This window comes from Camellia sinensis, chromosome 7, assembly GCF_055761805.1.
Source record: "Camellia sinensis isolate YWXY chromosome 7, ASM5576180v1, whole genome shotgun sequence".
NCBI classification, from domain to species: domain Eukaryota; kingdom Viridiplantae; phylum Streptophyta; class Magnoliopsida; order Ericales; family Theaceae; genus Camellia; species Camellia sinensis.
In genome coordinates, this window is record NC_138967.1 from 52,536,376 (window position 1) to 52,547,646 (window position 11,271).

Below are 11,271 nucleotides of genomic sequence, written 5' to 3' on the forward strand. Positions count from 1 at the left end.
GCATTATAATAATTAAATATTACTTTACTTTGATGGTTTATTTGATTGGACTCTTAGCCTTGCATACTCACTTAGATAAGTGAGCCGCATTGTCATGGGACTTGGGACGTGACAATAATTTAAATAAAGATAAATGAGCCAATTTTATTCGAGCTCGAACTCGGCTCATTTACTAAACAAACCTAATATTTGAGCTCGAGCTTCACTCGTTTACTAAATTTAATGAGCTAAGCAGAGTCAGCTCGCGAGTATCTCGATTCATTTGCATCCCTATTTGCACTCGAGATGTGAGAAGTGGATCCTATTATTGTCTTATTGGCGGTGGAGAAAAGTCATGAAGTCGTGTGATAGACAATAAGACTTGTTCTACAGATTCGCTAGCATGATAAAGAGGGTGGAACTTGAGAGCCGAGTAGGGATTTAAAGCTTAAAGAAAAGGATACGATGTGATCCTATTTCTGTAAATTATCTATACAATATATTATAGCGAAGTGTGTTTTCAATGAGAATAGCTATGAGAGCTCCAAAACTCAATTATAAATTTCTTTTTATTTTTTTTTAATTTTTAAACAATTTAAAATTCTCCTATTGGTTGACTCTTTATCTATTAAAATAAAATTTCAATTTTTTTGCAAAAGAAAAGTATATATAATATTTCATACGAAATATGGAAAGCATTCACCTAAATAGAAAAATAAAGATGAAATCAAAATTCTAATAAATGTTTAATTTTTATACATAATATGTGTTTCTTTCCAAAATATATTATGTATAACTTTTCAATATATTGATTGACTCTCATTTATCCATTAAAATAAAATTTCGTTTATTTTTAAAAGGAAAGTATATATAATATTTCATACAAAATATGGAAAGTATTCACCTAAATAGAAAAATGAAGATTCGAGCTCGAACTCAACCCGTTTACTAAACTTAACGAACCAAACAGAGTTAACTCGCGAGTAGCTCAGTTCATTTGCATCCCTACTTGCACTTAATATGTGAGAAGTGGATCCTAATTGTTGTCTTGTTGGTGGTGGAGAAAAGTCATTAAATCGTGTGATAGACGATAAGGCTTGTTCTTCATATTTCACAAATATGATAAAGAGGTTGGAACTGGAGAGCCGAGAAGGAATTTAAAGAATAAAGAAAAGTATATGATGTGATCCTATTTCTGTAAATTATCTATACAATATATTATAGCAAAGTGTGTTTTCAATGAAAATAGCTGTGAGAGGTCCAAAACCCAATTATAAATTTCTTAAATTTTTATTTTTATTTTTAAACAATTTAAAATTCTCCTATTGGTTGACTCTGTATCTACTAAAATAAAATTTCAATTTTTTGCAAAAAAAAAGTATATATAATATTTCATACGAATTATGGAAAGCATTCACCTAAATAGAAAAATAAAGAGGAAATCAAAATTCTAATAAATGTTTAATTTTTATACATAATATGTGTTTCTTTCCAAAATAAATTATATGCAACTTTTCAATATATTGATTGACTCTCATTTATCTATTAGAATAAAATTTCAATTATTTTTAAAAGGAAAGTATATATAATATTTCATACAAAATATGAAAAGTATTCACCTAAATAGAAAAATGAAGATTTGAGCTCGAGCTCAACTCATTTATTAAAATTAATGAGTCGAGCAGAGTCAACTCGCGAGTAACTCAGTTCATTTGCATCCCTACTTGCACTCGAGATGTGAGAAGTGGGTCCTAATTGTTGTTTTATTGGTGGTGGAGAAAAGTCATGAAGTTGTGTGATAGACGATAAGACTTGTTCTTTAAATTTAATGTGATAAAGAGGGTGGAACTTGAGAGCCGAGTAGGAATTTAAAGCTTATAGAAAAGTATATGACGTGATCCTATTTCGGAGTCTTGCGTACCCAAAAATCATATAGAATTTCTTATGAAAAGATAAGTCCCATTTTTTTGGAAGGTTATCCTATCAAATCCTTTTTTAACAAATTTTGAGTATTAGTGGAGAGGTATACTCGAAAAATTATTGGGTGCTCTTAGAGCGTTACGTGTTTATTCTCTTCACTAATTATCATCTACTATGCTCTTTATGTTCTTCAATCACCCCATACAAAATCATGAATTTCACCTTCTCTACAAATTAAAATATTTGTAGAATACCACGTAGTAATGCTACAGAAGCACCCAGAATTACTCATTATATTCTTATTCACATTCCACCATATCAGGGATTTGTTGTTCAAGATGTAGCGTAGGATTTGGTTTGGAAAGGTCAAAGACCAGCCCATTTTGTTCCACTATTCCATGTAATTAAGCCGATTAATACGAGTCACATTGAATTTGGAAACCATCAACGCAGGTTCCGTTCACTGCAATTCCATGCAAATTCCAAATGTGAGACAATTTCCATGTTTGTGCACCAATGGCCTATTAACTTTCTGCGAGATGTATCTAACATTATGTGACAATGTTGTTCTAAAAATAAAATAAAAAAAATTTGACAATGTGACATGACTGTAATATGTGCACCGGGCGACTCATTAGACTGCTGTAAATATATAATAAACCTATAAATGCGACTGTGGGTGCTGTAAATTTAACATTAAAATTATGTTACATTGTCACATTTTTAAAAATGATATATTTGGTAAAAATTTAATAATATAATATTACACAAATGTCTCATTGTCATATTTTAAAAAGAATGACATTTGCACACGCTAGAGTGATATCACATTATCACATTTTAGAAATGACACATTTGTCAAAAATTGTCTACAAAAAAATTCATGAGACTTTCTGATACATAGTTTCTTGTGCGTTTGAAATTAGGAATTTCTTACCATAAATTAGTTTGACACATTCGGGGTGGATATGATGTGACATTAGATATATCTAGAAGGTCTGTTAATAAATTATTTAGTATAATTTCCCCAAATATAACACTCCAACAATCAACACCAATTAAGGAGATTTGATACAGTTATCCATAATAATGGCAAATGAGTACATCCAAAATGATTAAATGGATCCAAACAAAAAAAATTATATGGATCACAAGTCCAGGATATAAAATTTATTGATCAATCCCCCCTTAATTATTCATTTGTTAGTCATATAAATGAAAAATAATATTATCATCTCTTTTATATAAAAATATTTAACTTTTACTTTTAATAATTCTTGTGTTTACAAATCATCTATATTATTTATGTTTGCTTTTAACCTTACCAGATGTGAGTTTCGTGTACCTGTGCCAAATATTCAAACCTCAAGGACAGCTAATGAATTTAAAAAATATAAAAAAATATTTTGTCACTTTTTAATATCAGACCCAGTCGTAATGAATTTAAAAAATATAAAAAAGTTTAAAAGAGAAACATAACCACTTTGTTAGGTTTAGAATTTTTAAAAAGGTTTTATATGTTTTTAATTTTTTTAAAATTTTTTTTTAGTGAATTTGTCACTTTTTAATCATTTTTTTAACATTTTAGATCCATTTAATCTATATGCATTTAAAAAGGGAAAAATTACTCATAAATCCCATTTTAATAAATGTTGCTTTAGTTAGTCCTAAGTGTTTTTTCTTAAACCATTTAGTCCTTTTTATTTTTGGTATGATATATGTTTTTGATATATTGTATATAGAGTTTACATTTTTATCCAATCTTTCCAATTGAAGTTAAACAAAATTCAAAACCCACCATTGAACAACATCATCAACATCAACATCCGAACCCTTGATTCCAGATCGGAGAAGAAGGTGATCGGCAGAATTCAGGATCAACATCAACCTTAGAAACATCATCAACATCAACCTCAGAAACATCATCAACATCAACCTCAGAAATCTCCTGATCAACAAAATTGAGGATCGTGGAAGCGTTGCGGCTCGGATCGGAACGCTGGTTCATATGTTGCGTTGCTTGAAATTCGCATCATTTGCCCTTACGTGTATTTGTGAAATGATTGCCATCGTTGTGTAATAGTTTGTTATGTTAGTGTGGGATTGTCGTGGCGTTGTCAACATTTGGTGTTGGTAATATCTTGTCCCCAAAGTCGTAAAGCCAATGTTGCCACTAGTGAGAATGTGAGTGGGATCATTAATTCCCAAATAAGGGAGGTGTGTGATATTGGTTGCATGTTCGCGGGGAAACATCAGGCCCATATGTTGGTTTTTGATTCATCAGTCAATAACAAAAAAATGGCTTCAGTGTTGGTGTGTTTTATTTTGGCACAATTCATTGATCACGCAGTTGCCACCCCATTTATGTTTTATTCAATTGGCAGTCATGTTTGCTTTTGGATTCGGCATATTGTCAACCATGATAATGTTTGTGTCGTTGTTTCATACATTGGAATGCAATGTCCATAGCATTGCGTTTAAGTTAAGATGTAGTTGATGTTGATGATGTTCACAATGTTGATTACGTGTTAAATAAATGGGTATATACATAATTAACATTCAAATAGGATTTATTAATCTACAAAATAAAAGGCAGGATCAAATGGTTTAACAAATTAAAATTTGGGATTTATTGGTGTTTTGCCTTTTATTTTGTAGACTAATAAGTCCTATTTATTAAACCATTGTGATCAACATTGTGAATATCATCAACATCAACTACATCATCAATATCATCAACATTATGAACATCATCAACATCATCAACATCATCAACATTGTAAACATCATCAACATCAATTACATCTTAACTTAAACGCAATGCTATGGACATTGCATTCCAATGTATGAAACAACGACACAAACATTATCATGGTTGACAATATGTCGAACCCAAAAGAAAACATGACTGCCAATTGAATAAAACATAAATGGGGTGGCAACTGCGTGATCAATGAATTGTGCCAAAATAAAACACACCAACACTGAAGCCATTTTTTTGTTATTGCACTACAGGAAAAATGAGATATAACCACGTTTTTTTGGTGGCGTTTTTGACAAATGCCGTCCAATCTGTGAGCAAATCTTTTAAATTCCCGATTATGCTATACTAGTTTATTAGCAAACGGTGGTATAACATGGTATGAAAGGGAGGGTAACATTTGTGCCAGTGAAACGGCACAGTTTTGTGTACGTGAATAGGGGATTTTTTTTCCCTTTTACAAAGGTAATTTTACCTATCTAGATATGCTTTTCGATTTCAGTCGATGGAACAGAGATGCGACTTGAGAGAGAGAGAGAGAGAGAGAGGGGGGCTGGTTCTTTGATTTCCATCGATTTTTGGTGATTTTGATCTAGAAAATCTTGTTCTCCCTCCTGACCTGAGCGTATATCTTCGAGATTGTTCGAATCCTTCTGATCTAAATCGATCTAGGGCTCAAGGTAAGGGTTTTCTAACCTAGATTTGCTAAGTTCACTCAAGATCTGTAAAATCTCATGGTTAAAACAACGATTTGGAATATATTTTTGGTTGATGTTTGTAGATTCACTTGCATTTTTTTCCCAAATCTAGCGTATTTCTTGCATTTTTGCTTTTGTTTTGTGTTCTTTCTCTTCGTTTGTGGTCTCTTGCTCTTTCTAGTCCATGCAATGGGATACATGGAAAGCTTTTCTCGGTCATAGCGATTGCATTTTGTCTAGGGTTTCTAGTGCAATGTCAATGTCTCCAGGCAATTACCGGTTCATATAATCGAGATGGGTCGTGAGTTTAACGATCTAGAGACGTTGATCTTATTCTCAGATCTGCTATCTCTCCGATCAGATCTGGAAATATTAGGTCTAAATTCTATTTGTTACTTTCTTCTAGTTTTGATTGGATTTATGTTTCAGCCACAATACTATTTTGAGCAATTGGAAATTGTGTTTTATGTTAGTTTTTGACATAGAATTTAATTTGTTGACAGTCCATTTAGTATTAGCAAGTACAGAGAAATATGTTTAGAAATAGTTTAGAAAGGGTTTTAAGATATATATATATATATATATATATATTCTGCAGTAGTAGGAGATGAAAAGGACTCATTTGAGTTTGTTGAAAAGATTGTTTACTCCTTAGAAAAAAGAAAAAAGAAAAAAGAAAAAAAAAAAGAAAAAGAAAAAGAGTGCTGGTTTTGTAATACATAGGTTGTGGGATCTGGAGTTGTTTTATTTGTCAGTACGTGATTTGTTTATTTGTTCTAGTTTTCATTGATTTGCATTCCATCACTCTTGTTTTGATTTGTTTTATTTAGCTTGCTATGTATTCAACTTAAGTATTTGAGTCACTGTAGTGCAAGGAGGGGTTCTTCAGTGCCCATTGGGACACCAAGAAAAATCACAAAGATCTGGTAGGTTTAGTTGAAACTCTGAACTCTGTTTGGTTGCTAAAAATTTTTTTTTTCTCATTCTTCTGTCAAATATTGGTTTCTTTTAAAAAAATTATATCTTTGTTCCATGTGCCTATATTGCTTAGAATCAAAGGTCTGAAACTTTAGATTTTCTTATAAAAATTTCTTCTCTCTCTCTCTCTCTCTCTCAGCTATGAAGCTTTGGTTCGAATCAATCTTTGTGCTATATTTTCATATATATATATATATATATATTTATATCTGTGTTCATTCATTGCTGAGTAGCTTTGATTTATACCGAGATTCACGTATCTTTTTTATCTACTTTTAATTTTCGTCTATATATCTTTACTGTAAGTTCAATAGTCATGATTAGTGATGGATTTCTATGGTTTTGGTGTCTTTTTTTTCTTGATTGGCAAAAATATCACCTTCTGTTAGGAAAAAAAAAAGAAATATTACCGGAATTTTTATACAAAATATATACGTCACATTGATTGGTCTTTAGTTTTACAACGAGCTGCCACATTATTCTAGATCATACAAAAGTGGATGTTTTTGCCTTATCAACTTTAGCACCTCACTGCCTTAAGAGACTTGTCAATTGAATTCTTTGATGGGTTGGAATCTCTGCCGGAGTGGCTGGGTAACCTTTCATCTCTTCATTCTTTGGAGATCAAGTAAAGTTTAATGGAGTACAGATAACTCTTCTTCACAGCCACTCACATGGTATAAGGTAAGTAGAAGCTTTATACTCCTTATTTAATGAATGTATTACATTGTAAATTTGAAATGAAAAATAATAGGCTGTCTCATTTTTGTTTCTCTGCATCACTGTGGTGGTGCGCTCGATTCTAATTTTTATGCAGTTTATAGTCAAATAGGAGAGTCAAAAGTGGCATTAATGTAAAATAAAATTAGTTTGATGCGATGACCATTAAGATGATCATAAACACTACATGGTATTTGTGTGTTCCAGGTGATTCAACTCATTTTAGTGCATGTGCTCCAAAGATTGCCATCTATGAAGCGCACACACCTCTCTGGAGGTCAAATATCGGTGTCTGACATGTGTTGGACATGGACACACTCCAACCCCGTGTTGGACACGCTGGACGAATTAGCCTGTGTTCCATTTTATTTTATTTTTTTATAATTTTTTTCACCGGAATAGCATACCCAAGATTAATGAATTTGATGAGAATAAATATTTGATATAAAATAAATATATAATATTAAAAAATATGACGTAATAAATATATAAAAATTATATGTTTTGTACGTGTCCCCCGCATGTTGTGTTGTATGTCTGTGCTTCTTAGTTTGCCATAGTCGCAAAGGGATCTAGGTTGATCGTCCTAGTCTAACCCCTGGTCCAAACTCTTGTTTCCACAACATGATCGACAAGAACAGAGAGAAAGGGATAAATTTTATACATGCCTATGGTTATAATTGTTTCATGATGTCCACCAAAAATGATTTAGTATAGTAATTAATTCATTTATATCATTTCAATTCTAAGTTAATGAATATAATAGGTGACATATTTTTTCTACTCAGTGCACAGACACATGATGACTTTGTAAATGATAGGTTTTCTATTAAAGTTTTGTGTTGACATCTTTCGCGTTGTTCAATAGTTGAAGTCATAGTCAAGATAAAAATATATGATAGGTCGTCTCTATTGTTCAATGCAATGTTGTTGAAACTTTAATATGAACTAACCATGTGGTTCATTGCTACTTTAGCAGACTACATTTGATGCACCTGGGGGTACTGACCCCGTTGTATTAAGCCTTGGTTCCATGGGGAAAGGTGAAGCTTGGGTTAATGGCCAAAGTATAGGTCGATATTGGATCTCATTTCTTACCCCTGCAGGGACTCCTACACAGATATGGTAAATACTTTGAAAATACATTCGGAACTTCTATTCAACAAAGTACTACTTTCTTATGCAATTGACTCAGCATCAAAGGGAAATAAAGAGAGGAGAGGACATAGCAGGAAGAAAATCTAGGCTCTCATATAATATGATTTCTACAATCATAAGATTGCCGAAATGCAAGCACGTGAAAACATGAAATAGATACAATTTTCCACCCATCAACATACCCCACATTTCCAATTGCCCATATTCATGATTTCTTCTCTTCTCTTCTCACCCCTATCCCCACCACCCGTTTCTTTAATTCTTCATAAGATCTATTCTCATGAGTCATGATTTTGAAAATGAAAAGATCATTCAACTATTCAACTGTTACTTTTATAATGCTCTACTGAACCATACTCTGTGTATATGGATGCGTTAAACAAGTAGCTTATTGAAATTGTTATGTAAAGTAATTCATTTGACATGATTTGTTGGGTTTCAGGTTATGAGACATTTGTGTGAGCTTAAGTATAACAGTTTCCTCTGCAAATCCACTTCTTCAAGATCAAGCATGAAAAGTTTTCACCAATTATGTAATTTCTCTCTGTCTCTAACCAAACAAACAATTTAATTAACTTCTGAAAAAAGAATTAGTTAACATCCTCTCTCTCTCTCTCTAAGGTCCATTATCTCTTTTTATAGGCTTCATAGGAGAGCTATGTATTGGTGTAGGCCTGTGATTAGTTATGTATGCTTTTTGGTAAACAGAGATTTTTAATGTAGTTTATTTTATTTAGAAAAACCTGCACCCCTACACCCATCCACCCACATACACGAGAAAAGGGTGATTTGTAGTATTAAAATTTTTTAGGGCTTATTGAGCATATAATGATATGATAATCGGCTTATGATTCTTGAAGGCTGGTGCATTCTACAGTCTTACTTGTTCAGTATCTTCATCTGATGCCCATTTGGTCTCTTTTTTTTTCTTTTTTTGATTTGCATTTGGCTTTTGTTTTGGTATGTGCAAAATGTCCATGTCTAGAGCTGTTTACTAATTAATTTATTCGCAAGGAAGCATAGTGCTACAGAATAACATACATGATTCCCGCATAATCATGTTTAAGTTGACAAATATTTTCAAAACCATACTCTTTCTCTATGTGATGGTTTGGGAAAATTTTCTCTGAACTCCTCCCCTTCTCTACCTAGGTTCCCATTATTTGTTTTGGTACATGAATTATTGAAAGCGCTCTCACCTCTCAGTATATTTTCTTGTATTAGATGTTTGGTGGAACGAGCTCATGACTGAATTTTTTTCTGCAGGGCCCAAGGCCTGGATTTTTTCCAGATGATAAATATCAAAAGAAAGGTGTAGATTTTGCCATATCTAGGCTGTTTTTGAACTTCTGACCAATGATTTGACTTGATGCTATCTCTTTATGTACTAACTTGTATCTCTGTGTCTTCAAGCACACCTGTAGATGGAACGCGTGATAACGACTGGACATGTCCTAAATGTGGAAATGTCAACTTCTCTTTTAGAACAGTTTGCAATATGAGGAAGTGCAATACTCCAAGGCCCGGACCTTAGGTTTGAGCTACTTTCATTTCTAGATTTTACTCAACATTTAAAATGTCTGGTATTATAGCTTGCTCTTTGTCATTTTGGATGCTGAATTTGGAAATTTCTTCATTATGTTGTGTCATCATCCTGTTAGTTTAGAAAAATTTCCTTTGATGTTGGTTTAAAGTTTCATTGGTTTGAAACATTACTTCGTTGAATATGCAGGCTGTGAAATCTGATTCCAATTCTTGTGAGTCCTTTTAAACCTTCCTTGTGGTTGGCTGCAATTTCTTAGCATGATACTTATAGATCTCGTCTTTCAGAACACAAAATGCCCGATGGGAGCTGGAAGTGTGAGAAATGCAATAACATAAACTACCCTTTTAGGACCAATAGTAACAGACAAAGCTGTGGGGCCGATAAACCATCAGAGGGACAGAAATCCCCTTCAGAATCAGCAAATGAAAACAGGTCTGTCAGGAGATACATTTACTTACTATGTCCATTTGTTGCTTGAAATTTCCATTAAGATTGTTAACCATCTATGTGTATAGCACAAACAAAAAAAGTACTAAAGTTCACGATATATCTTTAGTTAATGATCTTTTGACAAGGTGATTTAATTGTGATTCATCTCTAATATTTTCTACATTTCGGTTTAGGTGGCGTTTTTTTAACGACGCTTTTTTAAACGTCACTTTTATTAGTATTTAATGACGTTTTATAAAACGTCGCATAATTCTTTATTTAAAACGACACCGTTTTATAATTGGAGGCGTTTAAAAACGCCTCCGAATGTGGTGTGCTTCACGCGCTTCCTCTCTCACTCTTTTCAAATTCTAATTTTGAATCTGAGAAATATTATGCCCAAATCTCCAGCGCGCGCTCTCTCTCTCTCTCTCTCTCTCTAAGCCCTTATCATTCTCAGAGCGATTTCGAGATTCAGAGGCTCCACCGCCATCACCATCTGCACCGGCGAGGTAGGTGAGCTCTCTCTCTCTCTCTAAATCTCTCTCTCTCTCTATTTCTCTCTCTCTCAACCCTCTCTAAACTCTTATCATTCGCAGAGATTCAAATCGGTCTCAGTGGTTTCATCTCAGAGCGATTTCGATTTCGATTTCGAAGCTCCACCTCCACCACCATCTGCACCATCGTCTACTAAGGTGAGCTCCGCCGTCTCTCTCTCTCTCTGAAACTCTTCCTCTCTGTCTCTCTGTCTCTCTCTCTCTCTCTCTCTGTGTTTCAGTGATTGATGAGTTGTTTGTGCTCTGTTTCAGTAATTGTTTTTCACTGATGAGTTGGATGTGCTGTAATGTCAGTTCTGGCTTTCACTTGATTCATTTGAGATTCATTTGATTTTGCTGTGATATCACTCCATTTCATTTGATTTTGCTTTGATTTTCCTGTGATTTTGCTGTGGTGGTAGAAAATACAGGCATTCACCCCATTTGTAATCTCTATTTCTTGTTTTTTGTTAAACTTGTGGATCTATTTGGTTTCTGTTTCTATACTGGTTTCTAGGGTTTTGTTTTGTGTTTTCAATAACAAAG

At 33.2% G+C, this 11,271-nt stretch overlaps 1 long non-coding RNA gene across 3 annotated transcripts; it reads left to right on the forward strand.

Annotated features, from left to right (window-relative positions):
* Positions 1-5,138: 5,138 nt before the first annotated feature.
* LOC114298649 (uncharacterized) lies at positions 5,139-9,749 on the forward strand. 3 transcript variants are annotated; one of them, XR_014335327.1, is made up of 5 exons: positions 5,139-7,020; positions 8,036-8,181; positions 8,657-8,747; positions 9,481-9,526; positions 9,639-9,749. It is a non-coding gene; the product is annotated as an uncharacterized LOC114298649 (long non-coding RNA). The 3 variants fall into 3 exon arrangements; XR_014335328.1 differs by having other exon boundaries at positions 9,628-9,734; XR_014335326.1 differs by having other exon boundaries at positions 5,143-7,020; positions 9,481-9,729.
* Positions 9,750-11,271: the final 1,522 nt, after the last annotated feature.